The following is a 16,418-nucleotide window of genomic DNA, read 5'->3' as shown; positions in this document are numbered from 1 at the left end:
TTTGTAATCCCGTATAAATTTTTCAGATTCCGTAAACCTGACGGTAAATGCCATATCTTTCAAATGGTATGTCCGATTGGTGCACCCTTTTGGTATGTTGTAGACGAACATCTTTCTTTGAGGAAGTAATTTCACATTCTTCACACATTGGTACGTTTTTGTAAACCCATGGCATGGAGCATGTCGTATCTCATTTGTAGAGGTGATGAGAACATCTTGTAGAAGACTTTGGTACTGTGCGCGCCCATCGTGCAAGCTTCAGAAATACTTTCATGTGAACATTTTCATGTCTACACACCTTGATATGAATCATTAGTGCTTGGAGAAGTCCGCTTCATCGAGCAATACTTCAGAGAATGGTTAATTGATGAAGCCATGTCATGAGGATGTTGCTCTTGAGACCGTTGTTGATGCTAGATCACGATTTAAATTTCTCCAGAAATTCTTGTTGATGCTGAGACCATGAACGGAGTTCCTCCACATATCCTTGTTGATGCCGATACTATGGTCGGAGTTGCTCCAGAAACAGAAAAAGGCTAGAACCATGATTATCGATATAGCCTTTGCTCCTTTATCCAGTGAACCTTTTATATTCACGAACTAGTTGGTGAGTTGAGCATTCCTAAGATGAATATGTTCTAGGAATCCAACCCAAATTCTCCTGAATATGACTTTACTGTGAAGTGGCTTCATCAGGGAATCGATGTTGTTGTGGCAGATAACAGCGACAGTCTCCATTCTGGATGTGAGGAGAAAAAGTTCCTTGGTCGTGCAAGGCTTGTGATGTAGAGAGGTTCCGTTGATGAAGTTTCATGGAATCACATCAGATTGAAAATTCCAATAAGATCAAGTCCCCAATGTATGTTGAAGGAGTTTGTGTCATCCATGGATGAATGATGTTGCATCTGCTTCAGGAGTCTTATCATGGGATAATGAAGAATTAGTGATTGTAATTTAGTTACACTTTGATTGCGCTGGTGTTGAATCAGTGTGTCATCGTCGAGATATTTGTGTTGAAGATAGATGCGCCGTTATAGGAGGTGTACTCTTTGATTGGGAGTACAATTTAAAGGCTTCTTGAGCGTTGAAGCGTCATATCCCTTGAGCATGTATTAGGTTTGATCGTTTGGGTCTCAACTATCTTCTGTTGATTCAACATTCCTTAGTCGAGGTAGTGGGATTCAACACTTGTGCAGACATCAGAGCTTTCTGATTTTGTGGCACACATGAACACTCCTGCAAGGCTATGGAGAAATTCCCAAATTGTTCTTTTTCGTGCTTGAACATCATCTCAGTGAGATGCTCGATTCGGAGAAATGTCAGATTCAAACACTTGGTAAAATATTGCTGAAGTGAGATTACCCACTTATAGCGTCTTGCAACAGCAGAGATGCTAGCAGAATTGAGTCCCCATGCTAGAATAGCATGTGGGGAAATAAATGACATAGACATGGGAGGAATGAGACTTGCCTGAGTGCATGTACTTTTGATGAATGTCTATGCATCTTTTGCTGGTTCTTGTTTCAACCTCGTAAAAGTTTGAAATTCTTCCAAGTGCTCTGATGATGGAACGTCCGCCAAATCTTCTGGATCAGCACTTTTTTCGTTGGAGAAATGTGTAACCAAAGGCGCTTTGTAAGTACCCATTTTTCAGCGTGGATCCACGCTTGTATGAAGGACATGTCATATCCTGGATCTTCCTGATTATGTGAAACTTGGTTTCCGTCCAGGTTGAACTTATGTTCACTTTGAGAGTGATATAGCCATAAGTATTTCCGAACGTTCCTTCAAGGTCTCTGATTGAGATGGGATCATGAGTATCTCCTTGTCGAGTGATGCTTGTGGATCTATGGTTTTCAGTTGAATGTTATTGATGGTGGTGCCAGCATCGATCAACGTTCTTCCAAATTCGTTTCTTCTGGGATTGACTGTGGTAAGCAGTCCCCAGTCGTACATCTCTTGGTCTATGGATGGAGGCTCAAGAAGTATTTTTGGAATGGACTTCTTGACAGGATGTGGTTCAGTACTGTGAACATGTCTCTCCTTTGTGCCTTCGACATATAAAGCAATTCACGTTCAACCAAGGATTGAACTGCCTCTTTGATATGTTGTTCAGAGAGTGTAAAGGTTCTGACTGGGAGAGGATTCGTGTGTACTTCTTCAGTCCCCAGTTGAAGCTATTGTGGACCAACCTTCTCTTTGAAAATGTGCTTCAAAACTCCGCAGTCTCTTGTGGGATGATTGACGAACCTGTGGAAGCGGCAGTAACGAGGACTTTCCATGTCTTCTTCAGTTGGTTCTTTCTTGACATATGGAAACTTGATTGCACCATCTTGGACCCAGACATCCAGGAGTTCGATCACCTCTTTAATGGAAAAAGTAAAGTCAGGTGCTTCTTGATCATGAACTCTTGTGTGTTGGTCAGAGGCTTGTGCATCTTGCTTATCCTTCCTTTGTGCTTTTGAAGGAGCTGAGGTATGCTTGCGCGGTGGTTTGGCTTTCCGTTTGCTCCCTTATGCAATAGTGTTTGTGGAATGCTGGAGGTTTTACTGCTTCTTGATCAGATGCCTGCTACCTCGAGTGTCTCGCAGTTCTTCAACCTTTGTAGATTTTGTTCTTTCCAGTAAAGCGGGTGCAGTAGTTGCCGATCTCTTTGCCGCTTCATGAAGCTCTGATAAGGTCTGGAAACGAAGATTTTCCGATAAATCTCTATAGACCTGGATCATGTCGTTGATACACAAGTCTACCAGTTGTTGCTCCGTGACGTTTGGATCATGATAGTCCAAGGCCTGGACTCTGAATCTTTTCACGTAGTCATTGGGATGTTCATTGTTCCTTTGAAACATTCTTCCAAGATCAGAGAGAGTAATTTGCTCTCACACAAAGAAGTACTTTCTGTAGAATGCGTTAATCATTTCTCCCCAATTGTTGATAGTTCCTGGTGCGATGTTGTTGTACCAGGTGTATGCCCTACCTTTCAAGGATTTTGAAAATTCTTTGAGGCGAACAACATGGTTATGTTTATGTTCACCCAAGGCTTTCAAGAACCGAGAAACATGTTCCCGAGCATTGCCTGTTCCGTCATACAAAGTAAAGGTTGGAGAGGTATAACCTTTTGGAAGAGGAATCCTTTGCGTAGCAGCAGGGTATGGAGGCTGGTGACGATGGACATGTGATGTCTTATCCTTTCCACGGTTCTCCAAAAGGCGCTCCAAATCTTCCCGAGTAACGAAATTTGGTGATTCCTTTGCTGATGGATCGTCTGCAGCTTTGCGGACTTCGTCGTCATCCACTGTATGAATTGGAAGTACCTCAGGATCAGTATCTAAGGATTTCTCCTTTTATTTTCCCTTTCCTTGAGTTTTCTCTGACATCTTGCCAGTGAGAGTCTTCAGATAGTCAAATAGCTCCTTCTGTGCAGTAGCCATATCGTTTTGATTCTTTGCAAGAGTTTCTTGTACTTTGATGAGATCAACGATGGTAGGTGGTGGGTTTCCTCTGACTTCCTCAGGGTGTCGGCCGAACAGAGGATGACCTTCCGTGTTAGTGTGAGGAGGAATAACATCACCACCGTCAGTGTTAGAGGCCGGAATGATTTCCGGAATATCCTCATTGTTGTTGTTGTTGCTAGTTCTAGCATCGTTTGTGTTGGAACCTGTAACTAACCCAGACCTAAGACCATCCATCTTGTGAAATTGTGAGACTGAAACCGAGAGATTAATCTCCCACCGTGGTCGCCAATCTGTAGATGGGGAAAACGATTTGCTGTTTTTTACGGAATTGAGGAGACGTCCGTGTGGAGACTCCTTGAACCGAGCGAAATGTTGAACCTCACACAGATGCACTGCAAGAAGGGAGTACTTTAAGTTCTAGAGATCAATCTGTAGGACTCCGGCCTAAACCAAGAACAATGGCCATTCCATAGTCGATTCGGTAACAAGAGATGATGGGTTGATCTGTAGGAGGGAAGCTTAGAAATGTGCGGGATCAATGGTGATCTGATATTGTAGGTGTGTTGTGAATTCAGCGTAGGAAAGTTCTGAATGATTGAATTTTACTCAATTGAGAGTGATTGCTCAGACAATGAGTTCGTGTAGACGAAAGATTGTCAGTATGAACTTGCCGAGAAATTGCTTATCCTTTCAATCATGATTCAGAGGTCTTTTATATTACTAAGTTTAAAACACCATGATCTCATGAAGTATGACAGTTGCTGGAATCAGAGAGTGGGAAAATGGGAAATCATGTCAAAACCAGTTGCTTATCGTGCGGAAACTTGGTTAATTTTCCACCCACAACTTTGCTGACTCTTCCAACTGATTGCACGACTTTCTCACATTCTCTTCATGTGTATGAACACATGTGACGTAGACGGCCAGACCAAAACCGTAGTTAATATCCCCCCATATGACACGATTGATGTCTCGTGATTGTGGAGTCAGTTGTTGAATTTGTGGGACGATGAGTCCATGTATTGCTGAGTTGAACATAATTTGCAAATGTTCTGAGACTCATGAATTAAACGCATGTCTTCTAAGACGAAGTATCATTATTGAATAAATGTCGATAACCTAAGACGAGCAACCTGTGTTGCTAAATAGATGAATATTGATAGTTGAACCAATATCAACAAATATTGCTAGTTCGAGAAAATATTGCTAGTTCTAGCAAATATCGCCGGTTTGAGCAAATATCACCGGTTTGAGAAAATATTGCTAGTTCGGCTTGGCAGCAGGACCAAATAAAATATTAATTTAAGATACTGACTGCTGGGTCGAGTATAATAAATAAAAGTGGTGATCGTAGGATCAACATAAAATTATCAGTATTTGAATCTGCTCAGAATTATGTTTTTTGCAGAGTTATGGATTCAAAACCCTAATTTTAATGAACTAACGATTTATTGAAATCAGCGAAAGCAGGAACCGCAGGGACCGGCTATAGGGGACGATGAGTCGACCATGTAACGCCCAGATGCTTGAATGAGAAAATGCCAAAGTCTCGAAGACCAGTTGGTGAAAGAATGATTAAATGTTGTTTTAATCATTTATTAAAATAATGCTCGTGTGAGCGACAGGTAGTGAAACTTAGTTATGGAGAGATGAGGGATCGACCAAGAGGTCATGAGACCGGCTCTTGGTGGTCGTGGGACCAGCTGATGGTCATCTGAGCAAACTCCTAATTGTTTGAAAAGAGTTTGAACCTAATATGAGCAATTGAGCAAATTAGGTTAAAATCATTAAAACGTATGGGACCGGCTGTTTGCAAGCCTTAGAGCCACCCTTGGTCGGTCAAGGGGATGCGCCTGTGTCGACATAGTGTCCGTGTATCAGTCCTGAGAGTTTCGATATTTTCCGATGCGTGTTTGAGCAACATTTTGAGAAAATATGCAGAATCCAGGGTTTTGCTGAAACTAGAAAAATCATGAGATGATGAAAAATAATTGATAAAACAGGAAATTGCAAAGTGTGGGACCGACCAAGGCTAGGAAATGGTTGGCCAGCTAGCAAGCTCGTTCGCGCATTTAGATGCTGGTCTGTGCATTATTGCTAAATACACTTGCACCATTTTAGTCAGGGCTTATTCAATGCTCAGATGCATGCACGTTGAATATTTATTACTAAATCATGGAATTATGCTGGGAAAACCATAAATTGAAGTAACGAAACATTCAAAGAATCGTAGAATATAGTTGAATATTCAGCTACGATTAGAGATAATTAATTGATGGCTCAATACTAGAAGGGCTTCCTATCTAGGAGCATTAATTATCTGAGAGTTGAGCAATATGAACTTGCTGGAGTGTCATATTTCTCATACATAGTTAGGGAAAACCTGGTTGCATCCTGAAGACGTTGTTGCTCTATACTAGCAGGCATGTTGTATAGGAGCCGTCCAATCTTTCGATTCTATACAGAAATAATTACTAAAATTGCTCAGTATTCATGAGATGTCTCGTGGCCTCAGCTGGGAGACTGCACATCTACATATATTTTGAGAGACAGCCTTCTCAATCAGAGGTTTTATGGCATGAGCTTTCAAGCTTTATTGAGAGACATGAGTCTCAATACTCATCCGATTTCCGGATCCGGAATATGTATAATTATGGTCTTACGATTTTTCCCTTGTCGAAAATCCATCATCTACACTAGCCTACTTTGGATAACAACTAGGCCTTTACCCGTGCCGTAATGGCACGGGCATGGATTACTGCTTTTACGTCATATTTTAGGTATCTTTCTGGACATCCAGTGAAAATAGATCCAAGTGATTGGAATTGGATCAGCCGGGAAACATCTTTAACTCGTGCCAGATGCACCCTTAAACTAATATGGACAGAGTGACCGATTTTATTCACCCGTTTTATTCGGTACAATTGCCACCTAACAATGGATGCTTTTTTTATTCTAATAACCTGTTGATAAAGATTAAGCAAAAGTTGAATACCGATTATGAATCTATACAGGTCACCAACTTCTTCAACATTCGTCCCCCTTAATAAGGTTCTTCGACATCACACCTTTTAAATGACTTGAATGAAGACTTTCATCTATTAGCAATTATGCAATTACCTTATTCAACCAATATATAAAGCATACACAACAATATTTACCCCGCAAAGAATCTAAATTTACAGTTAGACTTTCATCTAACTATTTTGTTCATTGAGAATACACAACCTAGTGGTCAAGATTAGACTTATATCTAACAGCACGGGACTTGATCATGTCTATTTTGTTTATCGTGAAAATTATGCCACCAAAACTCATTAACACCTCCAGATGCCATCAACTTGTTTATTTATTTTTTGAATTGGGCTTCAATATAGGTACAACAGTGTAAAACGGTTGGTAGAAGGCTGGAATCCCAAATCAATCACATTTTCAAACATTACTCATATTCACATTCCACATAAACATTTCTCATATTCACATTCCAGACAGAACTTGAAATAGTCATGATTAAGTAGTACAAATATGCCTTATTGAGAGGATTTAGTTGTTTAATCCCGTATATCTTCAAAATTTCCAGTTTAATTAGATAAAAAAAACAAATATTACCTCAGTAGCGATGAACGTTCTCTTAGATTAAGTTGTAAAAATATGGTTAATCTTTACAAAATTTATGTTTTGTAATTCATACGATCCTTTAGGACAAAAATGGTTAGTCTTTAACTAATTCCTCAAAATCCTATGGACCTATGCGTAGTAGAACACCACTTCATTCACTTCTTCAAAACAAAGTAGTGTCCCTATTTCGAAAAGAAATAAATCATCAAAGGTCGTTCACCAAATTTGTAACAAAACTGAAAACGCAAAATTATTTCAAAATCAATCAGATTAATATTACAAAATCGGTTAGCTTCAGGAATTACTTTTCTCTCTTTGGTGATATAAATTATTCCAAATTCACATAGATTTATGTTTATTCATTTTCCTAAAGTTTAATAATTTGTAATTTTTGATCCATTTGTTTTCTTATCTTCTCTCTTTACTTGTTATCATGAACTATTTCTCAATCATGCATAATCACATGAAGTCGAGGAGAAATGGCAGAAACAAAAATCATGGCAAAAAGGGAATAAAGAGAGATATAATAAACTAAATCAATTTACAATTGTTCGCGTGTAGCCTTGTATATGGTCAAAAAAAATTTATATAAGTTTCATCTTCTTTCCTGCCCAAACCGACAAATCTTAAAACTACAACTATTGATTTATCTTCTCCCTGTAAAAATCTGGCCTTTAATATTTATTTTAATTTAAAAAAAAAAAGAAAAAAAGAAAAGAAAAACAAATTTTAAAACTAATATCAAATAAAAAATAACAAAAATTTTTTTTATCCAAGGGTAACTAAATAGTTTATCTATCTTAGGACACCTTTCTCATCTTACTACCACTACTTCTTCTACCACCACCACCACCACCATTAACGTCATCACTCCACCATTCTCACCAACTCCCACCACCATTACCCCAACGCCGATCCACCACCCCGCCGACTATCATAACCACCACAAATGCTTACTGATTTAATGTAAAATAAATTTATTATGTATTGTATGAAAATATATTTATTTGATTAATTGAAGAAACATTTATTATGAAATATCAATAAAACATCTATTATTGAAAGTTAATTAAATTAATCATTTTACAACCGTAGATTTTGCTTTCCCAAGAATGAATCCAGAGCGTACTTTATCTTGCCTAATTGTTCGACCTTTCTTTGTTTTATTAATTTCTTTAGTTATTCAGTCGCGTCGTAACGGCATGACCTTCATAATAAGTTAAAAATATTATGACAATTTTAACTCTTGGTATAGGTATCAACTTCTATTTAATTTTCGTTTACATCATATTGAAAGGTGATTGTAGTAGGGTTTTTTCCCGTTTGAAACTCTAACGCCCTTTTTACTGTTTAAAACCAATCCCCTTGCTTCCCCTGTAGAATTCATTCGGTTCATTCAGAATTTGAAATTTTGTCGAGGTTCATGGGTTTTGATTGTCGATTGTGCTATTCTGTTACCAAATTTGTATGCGTGTAGGTAAATTGCTATCATTTTTTATGGGGATTTGCAATTAAAAATCCTTTAACCATTTTTATTTCCCGTAATTGAAGTTAGGTTTTATAAAGACAGAAAACTAATTCATTTTTGGTTAAGTAATTCCCAATAAAACAAGAATCCTTATGCAATTCCTGGCTTTTACATATTTTAACTAGTTTTCTTTGTAGTGGCATTTAATATGGTTTTTCAGAATTAGATGTTTTTACTTTCTCTATGAATCTGCAGGTAAAAGTACTGAACTTCGGTATGCGTGGCTTTGAGTTCGTTAGCTTGATGTCATCTTATATTTTTTATTCTCCAAGGCTTATGAATTTGAAAGCTACTGGAAGGATCAAATTTCAAGGTTGTCCCCATCTGTGTTTTTAATACTAAACTGGCAGCAAGTGACGAGAATACAAGCACCCAGATGATGGACGATGCAGAGGAAACTGGTCCTGTTGGGGAGGTTTCGTCTCCGGTATCAAGCTAAATCAGCTGATGATAGAATGGTTTCCACTATCGATTTAGTCAGTCATTTTCTTTTTGCTGGTCAATCAGAGTTAGTAGAAAACTTCCTAGCTTGGCATGTGAGACTTCTATGTAGGGTAAATTTTTGCAACGGCCAACCCAACTACTAGATCATCCTTTGGAGATTTCCTCTATACAGTCGGAACTAATTTAACTTAAGAGTTGTATCCTTTGCATTAGAGTTGGCTTGTATAGACTTTCCTCACGAATCATATCCAATTATTTGTTTGGTATATTTCTTGCGATTCTCCTCGTTAATCGAATTCTCGTTGTCTATTATGTTTGTGTTCTTGTTATGCAGTTGGATGCCACTGGGAGGCCTGACGAGAGCTTGGCAGTGGAGATTGTTGGTCTTTTACTCGCTACATCTAAGGAAGAGAACTTGCAAAAAGGAACATTGCTGTCCCTTGCTATCAAAAAGGAACATATCTCAACATTTCATCTGTATCCTTCGTACAGATTCAATGTCGTTATTTGATGCTGAAATGATTTAAGCAATCATTGTTGTCATAAAGGTCACTTATGAAAAACATTTCGGTTTGAGGGTGGATTACAGTTTTAATATACACACAATATATTATACTGCATTTATAAGTATTTTTCCTCTCAATTCGTATGTGTACTACTACAAAAAGATGGTTTATTAAAGGTATTGCAATATGAGAGCACAAGGTCAAATTCAATGCTTCATGCGATGGCATGTTACATGCTGAGATAGTTCATCCTGACATCAATGCACACTTCACTGATCATACTTGTGCTCCTAATGATGGAACTCGTGATCCTCGTCCTACGAACAATCCTCTCATGGGACCCATTCAGAAAGCCGAAGTAAATTTAACTTCTTATTGTATATCCATATTAACTGGTTTCCGGTAAAAGTCACCCATTTAGCCATCTATATATACCTGCCTAACCATTGTTGTATATAATTTTCCTTACGTCATAAGTTCTACATTTTGCAGCCGTTCCAAACTATTGTATCTCCATCAAGTGCTATTGCAGAGTGGATGAGTACTAGCCCTTCTTACCACTTACCACACTCCTAAAGTCGTCGTGAGAGCTTGAGCCAAGGATCTAATGTGATGAGCATGGATTTTCATCCACAGGAGAGGCTAGCATATAAGGATATAAGCATTTTAAGGCTACTTGTAACATTTTTTTCCAAGCGGTTCAAAGATGTCTAAACATTTGGTGTATGTATCAGTATCCAAATACACAACCGTATTAGATAGGTACCAAATTTATATTATTTTGCTACTATTAAAGAAGTACCCAATAAATGGTTTGAGATCCCCTTAAAAAGGTATCCGAGTTATATTATTTGACCATGTTGAAAAACTACCCAATAAATATTTTGGGCCCCCTTAAAGAGGTACCAAATTTATATAATTTGACTTTGTTGAAGAAGTACCCAGTAAATATTTAGGGACCTCCTTTAGGCTTTTAAGAGGTACCCGATATATATTATGCTATGGTTTTAGAGAGGTATTTTATTTCTGAAGAGGTCAGCTATGTTTGTGCTTTAAACTCCTTTTACGTTTTTGTTTTACATTTTATGTTAAAAAAAGTTTCAGAAACATAGTTGTGTATTGATTATAGTTATGTATTGATTATATATGTTATGGAGGAAAAAAGAAAAAACTTAAATCTTCTTCATTTCTCATTGATCCTTAAGTTTTAGGTAAAAGATGGAAATGAGCTATACATTAGCTATCGTGGATAACATTATTGAGAAACCATGCTCTCTTGGGCATATTTTATGTGGGGAAGTTCACTTTAGTAAGAAAAGCAGTGCATATTGTCCTTGGGACAGTCCTATAGAATAAATTGGGTACCTCGACGACATGGTCGTATAAATTTAGATGGGTACCTTATTACCGGAGGAATGATGGGTATCCCACTTTGAGGGTAGTATAAATTTTACTAGGTACTCGTAGCAGTCTGTTGCATAAAAACCTTTTGGGTACATTGTTTTAAGTTCCAACGAAATAGGTCTTTGCTTCGCGGGTATATTTGTGCAACCTGGTAGATTAAGGAGGTGATGAAACCCTGGTTTTAGGTAGCACACATGGATAAATGAATAATGTGCACATGGGGGTCTTTATTCCTGAAGTTACATGATCCAGTTCAACTCCCTTAATAGTCAAGGTTACATCACTCTTTATAAATTTAAATGGATAAAGGATGAGAAAGACAGTCACGTTATAAATTTAAATCAATCATAAATTGTCACGTAGAACGAATCTTACGATCTCAAAAGCGCCCCAGAAAGTTTGGTTTCCCTTTCTTGAGAGGCATCAACCGAACGTAGATATCGATGCATGACTTTATCGTATGACAAATTTCCAAAAAAAGTTCACATCCATTGCCGTGTCATCAACTTCACCCCGAGCAAACGAAGATATCATGAATATAAGTTACTTATTTTTAGTCAGCCGAAAGGGTAACTGAACTGGAGCGAACGAGGGGTGGGAGCGAGACTATTTTTTCAAACAATGGCGCTTCAAAGACACCCAGCAAAGAAGATAAAGAACCACCCCATGTAGCAGAATTGGGATTACCTCTGGGCAGATCCATGCATTTTGAGCACCTCCAATTTCACCACCATCCAAAAGGGTGGCTCTGATTCCGTACAAGTCAGCAACCTGTAACCAGATAATAAGATTATTTAAAATAATAAACTGGGGAGAGAAAGAGAGAGTTATACAGTTATCAATATTGAAAGTGAAATTCGATGACACATATGTCAATGGAATACGGTCAAATGTACACAAGTAGACAATTCATTCAGTTTGATGTATCTATAAATTCTTTACAAGATAAAGAGAATGATGGGTCATACAAAAGGAAAGTTACTCCTTACCATGATAAGAGTTTCTCGAGCAACCGTAGAAAGCTCAAGAAACATGGTCATCCACATGTATCCCAAGAAGAAGCATTTAACCATTCATACAGGAGTTTCAGAGGATATTAGCTCTTAAAGCATGAATCAGCACGAGCAAATGGAAGATGGTCTGCTTAGAGTTTTATGTAGTAAATGTTCATTCACCAAAAAATTGGCAGGTTTATGTGACTTATCTAGGGACCAGAGTTATCATCATGAGAAGGTCAAGTACTAGAAAAAGGTAAACATACATGAAACAACAAAGGCTTCATCTCGAAGGTCTTCATAAGAGCATTAACTTCAACGCTAAGGACCTGATAATCAGAACAGGAAAAAAATTGCATGTCAGATGAACTCTGCTCTTACAAGAACATATACCGAATAAATTATTCTCCACAGATTGTAAGTTTCAGAGAAAAAATGTCCTCGAACTTCACTGAAGAACACAAGTCCTGCTTCTAGATCAAGAGGCAGGCTTAGGACTTTAAGAACAGGTGAGGAAATTGCGTCATTATGTACTACTTTTAAACAAAAGAAAGTCTGTCATTTCAGATTCCAATATGACAGTCATGAAAAGTTTACAAGAAATACCTGACACATAAGATGAAACTCTCCACCGTCAGGATTAATTCTGAAATCTACAGAAGCTTCCACAGGAACATCACCAAACCAACCCCTAGAATTGTGTAGAAATATTCGCTGACCACGAAAACATAAAATTGTTGTTATTTCCTGCACATAACCAACCCCTAAGGCTATACATGATTCACTAGGCTGACTCAACCTTGTACGGGCGGGTAAACCAAAAATAACAAAGCAAACTCTTCAAAATTCAAACTAATAAGCTACAGACTAAATGAGAATAACAAGGGTGCCTTAAGGAAAAAAATATTAGCATGAACTAAAGATACAACAAACTATTTCTCACCCTTTGTACTGTTCCTCTTAGTGAAGCCAGCTCCAGCTCATCAAGCGGTAAATGTTTCACCTACAACATTACAGCGTTAGAAACAAGTGAACAGCATAACCGGAGCTACTCAAAATAACTAAGACCATTAATGGAATGAAGTTAGTGTTAGATCATTGCTCGGTCGAATTCGCATGCGTTGCTATCTCAAGCATGTTTGTCAATGTTAGTGATCAAAACTATAAGTCTTGATTTCTAGTCTATTATAGCTAAGTCTCGGACTAGGATATAAAATGTAGTTGAGCTCAAGGACTTCGTGGCGATTCATCATACAAGTAGAAGAACTACTCAAGGAACCGGTGGAACTTCTCGCAAAAAGGTATGTGAAGACTTGAACTTATCTATCACTCAAAAGTCTATCTACTCTATCTCCTACTATTTGAGACAAGAAGTCGTATGCTATATATATAGACTTGGATTATACACATTTGGTATTTCGATTCGAGTATACCTCGCCTATCTATATCTCGAAATATGTGTTAGTAAGCTTTTCGATTCGATCAAGTTTATCTTTACTATGTGAAGAAAGTCATGATATGTTTCACTCATCTTGAAAATTGCTTTGACGAGAAATGGTGTAACAACTATATAACGTCCTCTAAGAATGTTTCAATGATTGAAATGAGAGTTTAGATTACATAACCAACGGTGGACATAAGCATTGTTGTGGAAACACATTTATGTATAAGTCCTATTCCTTGAACCAAAGTTTGCGAACTTTGTTGATCAAGAGAACCGGGAGAATGGCGTGAGACAAGTCCGCGAACTGCCGAAGTTCTCAAACCCGAGAATTTCTGTTGGAGTTGACAAATTACTAGCGTGAAGCAAAGTCCGCGAACCGGAAAAGTTCTCATTCCTGAGAATTTCTGCTGGAGTTTGTAAACTCTGCCCGGTAACTTAAGTCCGCGAACCTAGTCTGCGAATTTGAGAAGGTTATATATCTGAAGATGATTTCTGAACTTAAACTTAAAAAGACTAAGGAATGCAGTTTCCAAAACGTGGCTATAAAAGTTCATGAACCGATTCAAGTGAATCAAATAATCTTTGCTTCAAATGTATCTTGTGTAGTACATAATATTTCCTTGCAATTGAACAACTCTCTAACTAGTTCATTTGAAGTCATTTGAACTAGTTATGGTGAAGAAGAACATGGTTGATATGAAATGCTCATATGGCTAACCTTTTGGTTAACTATTGTTGAACCAACAAGTGCATACGTTTGGGTATAATTAACAAACCTAGAAACGTGCATTGTCAAGTGTGTGTAACAAGCTAAGTTTTTTATCTAACGGTTAAGAAATATTAGCTTGAATCTAAATCAGGTTTTCATCTAACAGTGAATATTGAATGCTTTGTTACTAAAATAACATTGATTGCAAATCCTGATTTGAAAGACTATATAAAGGAGACATCTAGTATTGTGCAAACCTAATCCCCACACCTTACATGTGATACTAGTTTGCGTGCTAGAGTCGTTTCTCCTTCAACCTTTGGTTTTCTTCTTCTAAAACCAGGTTAACTACTTAAAGACTTCATTGGGATTGTGAAGCCAGACTAATACTACTTTTATCGTAGTTGTGTGATCTGATCTTGCATCTTCTATGGTACGAGTACAATCAGATTTATTGGCTTGAGATTGATATCTCCGATAGGCAAGATATAAAAAGTAATCACAAACATCTTCGTCTCATTGTTTGTGATTCCACAACATCTTATTTTGCTACCATATGATTAAGATTGTTGTGAGATGATTGATAACTCTAGGTTGTTCTTCGAGATTATATGACCGGATTATCAATTGTTTCCTGTTCACCTTGATTATTATCAAAATACAGAACAAAACCTTTAGGGTTTATCTGTGGGAGACAGATTGATCCTTTGATAGACTTGTGTGTGTGAGACATATTTGTTTATTGTCAAAGCCTACGATTTTGGGTCGTAGCAACTTAGTTGTGGGTGAGATCAGCTAAGAGAATCAAGTGCGCAGTATCTTTCTCGGATCAGAGGCGTAGGAGTACAATTGTACCTTGGATCAGTGGGAGACTAATTGGGGTTCAACTACAGTCCAGTCCGAAGTTAGCTTGGAGTAGGCTAGTGTCTGCAGCGGCTTAATACAATGTGTGTTCAATATAGACTAGGTCCCGGGATTTTTCTGCGTTTGCAGTTTCCTCGTTAACAAAATTTCTGGTGTCTATGTTATTTCTATTTCCGCATTATATTGTTTTATCTTTATAATTGAAATAATACAGGTTGTGCGTTAGATCGTCAATTAGAGTAATTCAACCTTTGGTTGTTGATTGTCATTGATTGATCCTTGGATATTGGTCTTTGGTAGCATCCAAGTTATTCCTTGTGTTTGATTAAAGACTCGGTGATTTCTATTATCTTGAGTAAATCAAAACAAGAGAGAGATATTAACTCCTTGAGACACTTTTACCTAGATTAAGTCTGACTGTCTAGTTGATTCTCTAGAAATTATTTCGCAGTTAGTCCATACAGATTGCTAAGCGAAACATTGGGTGGTGTTGTTAGACCCCCGCGTTTTCAATTGGTATCAGAGCAGGCAAACACGTTAAATACCTTATAAGTCTGTGTTTGTAGTGATCTGATTATGGACGAGTTTATCTCTAATAACGTACCAGTTCAGAAATTACCAGATGATTCTAAAAGCTTGGACTCACCTGAGAGAACTATCACATCTAAGTCAATGTCTAAACATTCTCTTGATGTAAAAGCTGTTGATTGGGAAACTCTCCTAGAAGAACAGTTGGATGAACTTTCTGATGAAGGTGCTTCAGATATTGATAGAGATGTTAATGAGGAAGTCTCAGAGTATGTTAAGTTTTTGGATTCGTGGAAGATGAAGAAGACTACAACTTCTCATGTCTCACCTCTTCTGACTCCTCTCTGTCGAGAAAACAAGAAATTGAGAAGATGTTATGCAGGTGTTTACTTTTCGAATCGTCCTAATGAATCGATCCTCAAGGATTCTGAGGAAAACCTACGTATGAAGTCACTTGAATGTAATAATCTTTATCAAAATTACTTTTTGTTGGAAGAGAAACTTGCAGAATCTGAAGCAAGGTTTAACTCTCAACAAATTAGTTTTGATGACAGAGAAAATGCTTGTCTCGCTCGAGAAAAACGCCTTGAGGCTGATTTAGCTGTTGCTCTTGATAAAATCAAGATGTTGGAAGATGACTTGAAAAAGTTCAATACTAGTTCAAGAAAATTAACCATTATGCTAGGAGCAGGTAAAAATCATCGTGATACACGAGGATTGGGCTATAAGGGAATAGATGCTCCAAGTATTATCAAAGAGGTAAAATTTGTCAAGGCTATTGATTATTCTCAACAAAAGGTTTCTACTGATGGCAAAAGTGAAATACCTTCACCGGCATTAAGGTTCTAAAGAGCAAATAATCTCAACCTCCAAAGTCAGCACATACGGATCGAGGTAAGAACATTCCTTATGTTTGCCATTATTGC

Source organism: Papaver somniferum, chromosome 6 (genome assembly GCF_003573695.1).
Source record: "Papaver somniferum cultivar HN1 chromosome 6, ASM357369v1, whole genome shotgun sequence".
NCBI lineage: Eukaryota > Viridiplantae > Streptophyta > Magnoliopsida > Ranunculales > Papaveraceae > Papaver > Papaver somniferum.
This window is presented reverse-complemented; position numbering follows the sequence as displayed.